Source organism: Neomonachus schauinslandi, chromosome X (assembly GCF_002201575.2).
Source record: "Neomonachus schauinslandi chromosome X, ASM220157v2, whole genome shotgun sequence".
Taxonomy (NCBI): domain Eukaryota; kingdom Metazoa; phylum Chordata; class Mammalia; order Carnivora; family Phocidae; genus Neomonachus; species Neomonachus schauinslandi.
This window is the reverse complement of record NC_058419.1, coordinates 68,692,273-68,704,779: the sequence shown is the minus strand read 5'-3', so window position 1 is coordinate 68,704,779 and position 12,507 is coordinate 68,692,273.

Genomic DNA, 12,507 nt, shown 5'->3' with positions numbered 1-12,507 from the left:
GATGTATGAGAACCAGAGAGCTGGTTGATAATGAGAAATAGAACTGTGACGGTTTATGTTGGCCTCATCACCACGGGTCCCTCCCTTAAATACTGCATAAGCCTTACTCCTTACCAAGTGCTATTTTGTTTTATACAATAACCATATGAAGTAAATACTATTATTAACCCCATCGTAGGGATGGGCAGGGGAGGATTAAGTAACTAACACGTCTGCTCTATGTTGGCTTCACCAACTCTCCCTTTTCTGTGCTTCCATGGCTCACTGACACATTTGTTAATATGTCAAAACTATCAATCAGGTTATAGCCAAGACTTGCCAGTCTGAAAGCCATTATGTTTCTTGAAGGTGATTTTTCTATTTGATTCAAAGTATATTAATTTTATAGTTTAACTCTAAAATAAAATTTTATTTCCAATTTCCTCGGAATATTTTATTGTCGATCCTTTGTATTTCCTGGAAGCTTTCATTATACTAATCTTCAAAAATCCAAAATTTTTAAAACTTCACATTTTATAAATATTTCCATGGTTTACATTTTATGTTAATATCTGCACTAATCTTCCCTCTAGTACATGTCCTCCAGTTTGCTTAGCTATTCTCTTATTATTAAGTAAAAATAAATCTTTTATTATCAAATTTCTTGAAAGAAAAGGTTCATACACTATCTCCTTTCCATCATTTCCCGTTCACTCTCTTTCAATTTTTTGAAAAAATTATAGAAGCACTATATAAGCACATTCTTCATGAAAAAAGTTAAAACATTACAGATAAGGTTGAAGTTCCCTATGTCTATCACCCACAATCAGAGGCTCCTCTATCTCCCTTCCCAAAGGTAACCTCTGTTATAAGATTGGTTTGTATCGTTCCAGATTTTTTTCCGATGGATTAACATATATATGTCGAAATGCATATAAAATATTATTGTTTTCTGTGTATTCTTTTAATATAAACAATATTATACCCTACTTCCTGTTGTGCAGATTGCCCTATTCATCCAAAATTATGTCATGGAGATCTCGTTATGTTATCATACACCCTGGTTTATGTAGGCATTCCTCTATTTTTTTTTTTTTTTATTTTGCAGGTGGTGAGGGGGCCATCTTTTAATAAATACTTTGTTAAGCATTTTATTTTTCACCATAGCAGAAAGCAACATAACTGGACCACATTAGCCCAGTCTCACCAAAAAGAAATAAAATAACTCCAAACCCCAAAATCAACCAACACTTTCACTAAAAGACATTATCAAGGATGCGTTAGGATATGAGGAAAATCTCTGCAGCTTTTGCAAAAGTTCTGTAGAGGACATATTTCCTGGATAGGTAAAAACCATGCAAGAAATACTTTTCAGAATTTAGGAAGAGAAAAAGAAAATAGTTGTCAGCTCTAATTAACTTGGAATAGTCCCTCTTTTAATCAGTGCTTCTACCAGGAAGTTCAGAGCTAAATTTAATATAAATTACTGAGAATTAAAGCATATGTATTTTTCCCCTGAGAACCCCTCCCTCACATACACTCATATGAGTTTGAGCTATTTTTAATAGTCTTATTATACATGAATTTTAAAAAGCTATCTTAAAATCATTTGGGAAGTAGGCAGGGTATAAATTTTAAATAAACACACCTGAGAAATATGAAGTAAACAAATTCATGTAGGAATAATTTCAACATGAAGAAATGACAGGAAGCTAGAGATTTGCAGTGGCAGATTTTTTTCAAAATGTAATTATTTCAGGCACAGTTGGTAAGTACACCTGTCGTATATGCTTCCAGAAATGTAGCTCAAAATGATAACATACTGAAAGAAAAACAAATCTTGGGAATACAAAATTCATTTATTATAACCAGTTTTGCTTACACTGTCTCAGAATCGCCATCTGGACTAAAATGTGTGGGTAACAGAACAACTTACTACAATACAAAAAGTTCATATATATTTAGACCTTGGAACTTTCTAAGGGATTGAAAACTTTTCAAAAGCATTTTTGCTACAGAAATAAGCATTCCTCTATTGATGAGCATTTACATAGTTTGTTTCCGGGTTTGAACTCTTGAGAACAGTACTTCAGGGAATATGTGTATATGTCTTCTTGTGAATGCATATGGATGTTTTGGAAATAGGCATTTAAAAATTTTTGATATAGCCAAAAAGCCATGTAAATTATCTGCACCAACCAGTAGTGAATGAGTCTCCACTTCCCCAATTCTTACCAAAACTTGATATGATTAGACTTTAATTTTGAGCAATCTAGTGGGTACAAAATGGTATCTTACCTTAAGTTTCATTTACCTAACTACTAATGTCACTAAGCATCTTTTTATGTTCAATTTAATTTATATTTTATTATATTATGTTTAGTTAGTTTATGTCTTCTTTATATACTTAGTCATTTCTCTATTGGGCTGTTTTTCTTATTGGTTTATAGGAATTTAAAAAAATATATGTATTCTGCATTTTAGCTTTTGTTAAAAAAAGAAATCTAAAAGAGATATTGTACTTGTTTTACCATAAGCAGTTTATCTATTTGCATTTTTATGGTGTTTTCATGTAGTTTTTATTTTTAATGAAGTCAAATTTACGAGTCTTCGTCTTATTTTAGAAGGCTTTTATAGGAGGTTGAATGGTGACTCCCCAAAAGATATGTCCACCCAGAACTTGTGAATGTGACCTTATTTGGAAAAGGGGCTTTTGCAGATGTAATTAAGGTTCTGGAGATTAGATCATGCTGGATTTCCTACTAGCTCCTAAATCCAATGACAAGTGTCCTCATGAGAAAAGGAAAAGATACATAGGGAGGAGAAGGCAATGTGAAGACAGAGCCAGAGATGGAAGTGATGCGTTTACAAGCCAAGGAATGCCAAGGATTGCCAGCAACTACAAGAAGCTAGGGGAGAAACATGGAGCAGATTCTCCCTCAGAGCCTCTGGGAGGAACCAACCATACTGACACCTTGATATTGGACTTCTGGCTTCCAGAATGTGAGAGAATAAATTTCTGTTGTTTTAAACCACCCAGTTTGTGGTAATTTGTTATGGCAACCCTAAAAATCTAATAAAGCCTTTCTGTCCCTAAGATCATTAACACATTATCGAGTTTTCTAATACTTTTATTGTTTTGCTTTTTATCTATAACTCTTTTAATTCCTCTATAATTTCTTTTTTACAAGTGGGTTTAGATAGAAATTTAACTTAATAGTTTCCTAAATGGTTAGCCAATTGCACTAACACCACTTAATGAGTTATCCTTTTCCTATTGATTTGAAATGCTACTTTGATTATACCCATGGGTCTGTTTCTGGATCACTAGTCTATTTCATTAATCTATTTTTCCATTCCTTCATTAATATTGCAGTGCCTTCACCATCATCAAGCTTTAATCTTTCATATGAACTTTAGAATTATTTGATCAGGTTCTAAGGAAAAGCCTGATTTTTATTGTAATTGCACTAAATTTATAGATTTGTTTGGGGAGAATGGACATATTGATAATATTTAGCTTTCCTGTCTACAAACAATGTATATTTATTCAGGACTTCTTTTATTTCTTTTAGTAAACTTTGTAGTTTTCTCCATGAAGACCTTGCACTTTTTTGGTAAATTTTATGTATCTTGGTACTTTGTAGTTTCTGTTGCTATTAAGATTTTTTCCCGTATATTACATTTTAATTAGTTATTATGTATAGGAAAATAGTTTTTGTATGTTTATCTTATATCCACTTCCTTTGTATGTTTATCCTTATATCCACTTATATCCAAAGATTATATCCACAATCTTAAAATTCCTAACTAGATGTCTGAAGGTGATGTTTTTGGATTTTCTAGATCAACAGGCATATCGTTTGCAAATAGTAACAGTTATGTCTTTACCTTTCAAATCTTTAGAAAACTTACAGTGGGGATACTGGCTATCCTTTCCTGTTCCTGACTTTAATGGACTGGTTCTAATGTTTCTAATGTTTCATATTAAATATGTCTTCACTAGGTTTCCAGAGGATACCATTTATTACATTAAAATAATTTCTTTCTCTCCTTGACTTCCTAAATCTTTATTATTAATATTATTATGAATGAATGTTGAATTTCATTGAATGATATTCCTGCATGTGTTGAAAAGAATCATTTGTTTAGTCGTTTATTTGGTTAATGTGTGAATTATATCAATAGGCTTCCTTATGGTGAACCATATTTTTTTTTGCTGAGAGAAAGCACACTTGGTCATGATGGACCCTCCCTTTAATATGCACTAGATTCAATTTACTAATATATTATTTAGGATTTTTGCATCTTTGTTTTTATATTATATTGGCCTATAATAGTATTTTTTATGGAGTCCTTGTATGGTTTTAGTATCAAGGTTATGCTTACTTGTGAAATGAGTTTAGTACTTTCCCCTCTTTTCTATTCTCTAAGGTTGTTTATATGAAATGAAAATTATGTGTTCCTTGAGGTTATGGTAGAACCTCACTTGGTAGGACTCTTTCACCTGGGGTCTTTTGGGAATAGGTAGATTTGTGAAAACAATTTCAATTGCATTATCCAGATTTTTAATTCTTCTTGGGTCACTGTTGATAATTAATGTTTCCATAGAAAACACCAATTTAATCCAGGTCAGGGTTTCTCAATATTGGCACTGTCGACATTTGGGACTTGATGATTCTTTGTTGTGGAGGCTGTCCTGCACATTGGAGGATGTTTAGCAGCATTCCTGGTCTCCACCAGCTAGATGTCAGTGGTACCATCCTCCCCACCCCTAGATGTAACAACCAGTCTCCAGATCTTGCCAAATATACTTTAGGGGTCAAAATTATTTATATAAAGTTGTGCAAAACTGCTTATAACTTTTAAGTCTCCTTTGAATCTGGATTATGTCATCCTTTGTACTCCTGACGTACTTTCTCTGTGTTTTCTCCCTTTTTTATAGGATGGACCTGTCCAAAAGTTTGTCTATTTTATTTAGTCTTTCCCTGAGCCAGCTCTTAGCTTTATTTATTGAGTATATCTTTATTTCTGTATTACTTTGTGACTTAATAAATGGACACATTTTTAAAATATCTTATTACAAGAACAGAATGTACAATACAATGAATTCCACCATGTAGGTTCAACAATTATCAACTAATAATCTTGTTTCTGTCACTTATACTCCTGCCTTCTTTTCCCCCATATTGTTCTGAAGCAAATCTCAGGCATCATATCCATTCGTCCATAAATAGTATGTATCTATAAAAGATAAGGAAGTTTTATTAAATATAATTACATACCATTACACCTAAAATACAAGTCCTTTCTATCATCAAATATTCTTTCTTTGTTCAAACTTCCCAATTATTTCATAAATGCTTGTGTGTGTGTGTGAGAGAGAGAGAGAGAGAGAGAGAGAGAGAGAGAAAGACAGAGAGACAGAGAGAGCAAGAAAGAATGAATCAGGATCCAAATAAGGTCCATGCATTGCATTTGATTTATATGGCTCATGCATTTTTTTTGTCTCTTTTAAGCCATAGGTTTCTCCTCTTATCTCTTCTTTCTTCCTTGCAGTTTATTGAGGAAATCTGCTTGTTTGTCCAGTAGGATTACCCCAGTTGGACTTTGCTGATTTCATTGCCATGGTATTGTTTAACATATTATATTCTCTGTCTTCTGTATTTCCTACAAATTGGTGCTTCACTTCAGAGGCTTAATCAGCTTCATGTTCAATTTTCTTGGCTAGACAGCTCATGGGGAGGTCTCTCATCAGGAGTCACATAATGTCTGGGTGTCCCTCATGGCTAGATCCATTAATTCATTTAAAGTTGCAAAATAGTGATATGCCATCATTCCATATTCATTTATTTGCTGAAATTATTTTTTAAAGTTTTCTGTGGAAGTGTATGGGAAGAGCACTATGTTTATTTTTTTATATTAGTTTTTATTTAAATTCCAGTTACTTAACATATAGAGTAATATTAGTTTCAGGTGTGTCCAATTTAGTGATTCAACATTTATATACAACACCCAGTGCTCATAACGAAAAGTGTACTCCTTAATCCCCATCACCTATTTAACCCATGCCCCCATGCATCTCCACACTAGAAACCATCTGTTTGTTCTCTGTAGTTAAGAGTCTCTTTATTGGCTTACCTCCTCTTTGTTTACCCTCTGATCATTTGTTTTGTTTCTTAACTTCCACATATGAGTGAAATCATAGGATATTTGTCTTTCTCTGACTTACGTCGCTTAGCATAATACTCTCTAGCACTATCCACGTCATTGCAAATGGAAAGATTTCATTCTTTTTTATGACTGAGTAATACTCCATTGTTTATGTATACATCACTTGTTTATCCATTTATCAGTCAATGGACATTTGGCCTTGCTCCATAATTTGACTATTGTGGATAATACTGCTATAAACATTGGGGTGCATGTATCCCTTCAAATCACTATTTTTGTAACCTTTGGGTAAATGCTTAGTAGTGAAATTGCTGGATCATAGGGAAGTTCTATTTTTAGCTTTTTGAGGAAACTTCATACTGTTTTCCAGAGTAGCTGCACCAGTTTGCATTCCCACTAATAGTGGAAGAGGATTCCCCTTTCTCCACATCCTTGCCAACACTTGTTTTTTCCTGTGTTGTTGATTTTAGCCATTTTGACAGGTGTGAGGTGACATCTCATTGTAGTTTTGATTTGTATTTCCCCGATAATGAGTGATGTTGAGCATCTTTTCATGTGTCTGTTAGCCATCTGGATATCTTTTGTGGGAAAATGTCTATTTATGTCTTCTGCCTGTTTTTTAACTGGATTATTTGGTTTTTGGGTGTTGAGTTTGATAAGTTTTTTATGTACTTTGCATACTAACCCTTTATCAGAGTTGTCATTTGCAAATATCTTCTCCCATTTCGTAGGTTGACTTTTAGTTTTGTTGATTGTGCAGAAGCTTTTTATTTTGAAGTCTCAATAGTTTACTTTGCTTTTGTTCCCTTGCCTCAGGAGACATATCTAGTAAGAAGTTGCTATGGCCGATGTCAAAGAGGTTACTGCCTGCATTTTCCTCTAGGATTTTGATGGTTTCCTGTCTCACATTTAGGTCTTTTATCCATTTTGAATTTATTTTTGTGTATGGTGTAAGAAAGTGCTCCAGTTTCATTCTTTTATTGTTGCTGTCCAGTTTTCTCAACACCCTTTATTGAAGAGGCTATCTTCTTTCCATTGGTTATTCTTTCCTCCTTTGTTGAAGATTAATCGACCATATAGTTGTGGGTTTATTTCTGGGTTTTCTATTCTGTTCCATTGATCTATGTGTCTATTTTTGTGCCAGTACCATACTGTCTTGATCACTACCGCTTTGTAATATAACTTGACGTCTAGAATTGTGATGAATCCAGTTTTGCTTTTCTTTTTCAAAGTTGCTTTGGCTATTTGGGGTTTTTGTTGTACCATACAAATATTAGGATTGTTTTTTCTAGCTCTGTGAAAAATGCTGTTGATATTTTGATAGGGATTGCATTAAATATGTAGACTGCTTTGGGTAATATAACCATTTAACAATATTTGTTCTTCCAATTCATGAGCATGGAATGTCTTTCCATTTGTTTGTGGCATCTTCAATTTCTTTCATCAGCATTTTATAGTTTTCAGAGTACAGATCCTTTACCTCTTTGGTTAGGCTTATTCCTGGGTATCTTATGGTTTTTGATGCAGTTGTAAATGGGATTGATTTCTTGATTTCTCTTTCTGCTGCTTCATTATTGGTGTATAGAAATGCAGCAGAGTTCTGTACATTGATTTTGTATCCTATGACTTGCCTGAATTTTTTATTAGTTCTAGCAATTTTGTGGTGGAGTCTTTCGGGTTTTCTGTATATAGTATCATGTCATCTGCAAGTAGTGAAAGTTTGACTTCTTCCTTGCCGATTTGGATGCTTTTTATTTCAGTTTGTGGTCTGATTGTTGTGGCTAGGACTTCCAAGACTATGTTAAATAAGAGTGGTGAGATTGGACATCCCTGTTTTGTTCCTGACCCTAGAGGAAAAGTTCTCAGTTTTCCCCATTGAGGATGATATTAGCTCTGGGTTTTTTGTATATGGCCTTTTTGATGATGTATGTTCCCTCTCACCCTACTTTGTTGAGGGCTTTTATCATGAATGGATGTTGTACTTTGTCAAATGCTTTTTCTGCATCTATTGAAAGGATCATATGGTCCTTATCCTTTCTTTTATTGATGTGGTGTATCATGTTGATTTGTGAATTCTGAACCACACTTGCTACCGAGGAACAAATCCCACTTGATTGTGGTGAATGCTTCTATTAATGTACTGTTGGGTTCGGTTTGCTAGTATTTTATTGAGAATTTTTGCATCCATGTTGATCAGGGATATTGGCATGTAGTTTCCTTTTTTAGTGGAGTCTTTATCTGGTTTTGGTATGAGGTAATGCTGGCTTCATAGAATGAATTTGGAAGTTTTCCTTCTTTTTCAATTTTTTGGAATAATATGTGAAGAACTTTAAATATTTGGTAGAATTTGCCTGTGATGCCATCTGGCCCTGGACTTTTGTGTGTTGGCAGTTTTCTGATTACTGATTCAATTTCTTTGCTGGTTATCTGTCTATTCAAGTTTTCTATTTCTTCCTGTTTCAGTTTTGGTAGTTTATGTGTTTCTATGAATTTATCCATCTCTTCCAGTTTGTCTGATTTTTTGACATATAGTTTTTCATAACATTATTTTATAATTGTTTGTATTTCTGTGTTGCTGGTTGTTATTTCCTCTCATTTAGATTTTCTTTATTTGGGTCCTTTCTCCTCTCTTTTTGATAAGTCTGGCTAGAGGTTTATCAATTTTAATATATTTTTTTAAAGAACCAGCTTCTGGTTTCATTGATCTGTTCTATTGTTTTTTCAGTTTCTATATCATTTATTTTTGCTCTAACCATTATTATTTCCCACTTCTGGCTGACTTTAGGCTTTATTTGTTGTTGTTTCCTAGCTCCTTTAGGTGTAAGGTTAAGTTGTTTATTTGGGATTTTTCTTGCTTTTAAGGTAGGACTGTATTATTATATACTTCCCTCTTAGGAGTACTTCTACTGCGTCCCAAAGGTGTTGGGCTGTTGTGTTTTCCTTTTCATTTGTTTCCATGTATTTTATTTTAATTAATTAATTACTTTTTAAAACTTTTTTAAATTAAAAATATTTTAATTGACATATAATTAGTATACAGTGTTATATTCATTTCAGGTATACAATATAGTGATTCAACAATTCTATACATTACTCAGTGCTCATCACAAGGAGTGTACTCTTCATCCCCTTCACCTATTTCACCCTACCCACCTTCCCTCTGATAATCACCAATTCGTTTTCTGTATTTAAGTCTGTTTTTGTTTTTTTTTTAAATTTTTAAAAATTTGTTCATTTGTTTTGTTTTTTATTATATATATATTATTAACATAAAAAATTTCTTCTTTAATTTCCTGGTTGACCCATTCATTGTTTAGTAATATGTTGTTTCAGCTACTTTGGTCTTCCAAATTTTTTCTTGTGGTTGACTTCAAGTTTCATAGCCTTGTGGTCAGAAAAAATGCATGGTATGATCTCAATCTTTTTGTACTGGTTGAGGCCTGATCTGTGACCTAGTATGTGATCTGTTCTGGAGAATATCCGATGTGTACTTGAAAAGAATGTGTATTCTGCTGCTTTAGGATGGAATGTTTTGAATATATCTGTTAATTCTATCTGGTCTAGTATGTCATTCAAAGCCATTTTTCTCTTGTTGATTTTCTGTTTAAATGATCTGTCTATTGATATAAATGGGATGTTAAAGTCCCCTACTATTATTGTATTATTATCAATGAGTTACTTTATGTTTATTATTAATTGTTTTATATATTTGGGTGCTTCCATGTTGGGTGCATAAATATTTACAATTATTAGATTTTCTTGTTGGATTACTCCCTTTATTATGATATAGTCTTTGGTTTAAAATCTAATTTGCCTGATGGAAGTATTGCTACTCTGGCTTTCTTTTGATGTTCATTCGCATGAGAAATATTTTTCCATCCCCTAACTTTCAATCTGCAGGTAACTTTAGGTCTGAAATGAATCTGTTGTAAGCAACATATAGATGGGTCTTGGTTTTTTTGTTTTTGTTTTTTTTTTTGTTTTGTTTTTAACCCATTCTGACACCCTTTGTCTTTTGATTAGAGTGTTTAGTCCATTTACATCCAGAGTAATTATTGATAGATATGTATTTAGTGTCATTTTATTGCTTGTTTTGTCATTGTTTCTGGAGATTTTTCTGTTCCTTTCTTGTTTTTATCACTTTTGGTCTTTCCATTCTAGTCACAGAGCCCCCTATAATATTTCTTGCAGGGCTGGTTTAGTGGTCACAAACTCCCTTAGTTTTTGTTTGTCTGGGAAACTCTTTCTCCCTCCTTCTGTTCTGAATAATAGCCTTGCTGGATAGAGGACTCTTGGCTGCAGATTTTTCCCATTCCACGCTTTGAATACATCATGCCACCCCCTTCTGGCTTGTCAAGTTTCTTTTGAGAGATCTGCAGCTACCCTATTTGTCTTCCCTTGTAAGTTAAGGACTTCTTTTCTCTTGCTGCTTTCAGGATTTTCTTTATCACTGTTTTGCAAATTTAATTACAATATGTCTTGGTGTTGGCCTGCTTTTTTGATTTTGATGGGAGTTCTCTATGCTTCCTGGATTTCCTTCCCCAGATTAGGGAAGCTTTCAGCTATTATTTCCTCAAATAAATTTTCTGCCTCCTTTTCTCTCTCTTCTTCTAGGACTCCTAAAATATGAATGTTATTACGTTTGATGGAGTCACTGAGTTCCCTAGGTCTATTCTTATGGCCTGTAATTCTTTCCCCCTTTTGTTCAGCTTCATTATTTTCTATTATTTTGTCTTCTAGGTCACTAATTCATTCCTCTGCTTCTTCCAGCCTGCTGCTCATCGCATCAAGCCTGTTTCTAGTCTCATTTGTTGCATTCTTCATTTCTGATTGATTTTTTTCATGCCTTTTTTCTCTATGGAAAGGGTCTCCCTGAGGAGAAGTGAAGATGTGTCTCTTCTGTTCTTTTCTCAGGCCCAGTGTGTATCTGTATGATTGTTGCTTTAAATTCTCCATCAAGCATGTTACTTATATGTGTTTCAGTTAGATCTCTGGCTGTGGCCTCATCTGTTCTCTCATTTGGGATGAATTCCTCCATCTTGGCATTTTTTTCTAAGTCTCTGCCTTCTTCTCTGTGTTAGAAAAGCCAGTTATGTTTCCTGTTCCTGAGAGTAATGGCTTCATAAGGAAGAAGACATGGAGTGCCCAGGGATGGGCACTTCAGGGAGTGTCTCTGGTGTGTGCTGCATGTGCTCTGATGTTGTGTTTTGACTGCTCTATCCTTCAGGCTAGTCCTCTGCAGAGGCTCTCCTTGCCTACTTTGGGCAGTGTTTGGTCCTTGGACAGAATGTGGCAAGTTTTAACTTGGTGTGCTCTGGTCTGCTCGTTAAATGATACCTGATATGCTTCCATGAGAACTGAGGCCCTGCAGAACTCTCTGGTGGGGAGATGTGGTGTGGGCAGGCATTTGTGCTGGTCTTCTGGGTGAAGGGCCCATTGCACTGCGACTGATGCTTGACTGAAAAGGGCAGTCCTGTCAGGGTGTGGGGCTGTGGGGTTTGGTGTAAGCAAGTTAGTCAAGTCAGTGTGGGTGCTGCTCTGCTTCCTGTAGGTGGTTCTGTGTTTATGCTGAGGAGCAGGGGAGGTAAATCTTTGTCTCTGGAGAGGTGTCTCCATGAATGCTGCCTCTCAGGGAGACACTCTGAGAAAAGTGAATAATCTGCCACCTGTATGCCACATGTGTTTTTCAGATTGCGCTTTTCATGCTGTCTGGCTCTGGGTTTTTTGCCTGCCTTCTCTCCAGGAGCAATGGAGTGCCCTCTGGGCTCTATCACAGCCAATCCTGCTGACCTTTAAAACTCCACACTTGAGAGACATGGTGTGGGCAGGGGCTTGTGCAGGTCTTCTGTGGGAGGGGCTGGTAGCACTGGGACTGAGGCAAGCTTGACTTATAATGGCAGTCCTGCCAGAGCATAGGGGTGTGGGGCTTGGTGTAAGCAACTTAGGCAGTCGGTGTCAGAACTGTGCTGCTTCCTGAAGGTGGCTGTGTATTTATGCTGAAGGGTGAGGTAGGGAAATGGTGCTGGCCAGCTCCTTTGTTCCGTGAGAGGTGTCTCCATGAGCACTACCTCTCAGGGACAGGCTCCAGAAGAGCAAATAATCTCCCACCTGTGTGCCCCAGGCCTTCTTCAAATCATTGTTTCCACCCTATCTGCTTCTGAGTTGTTTGCCTGCCCTCTCTCTGGGAGCAGGGCAGTGCCCTCAGGGCTCTATCCCAGCCAAACCCCCTGACCTTTAAAACTCAAGGCTTTAAGTCCCACTGGTTGCAAGAACTCACAAAATTCATCCTCTCTAATTTTCCAAACTGTTGGCTTTGGGAAATGTTCTCCTTGTGCATTCCCCTGTGTGGCCTTC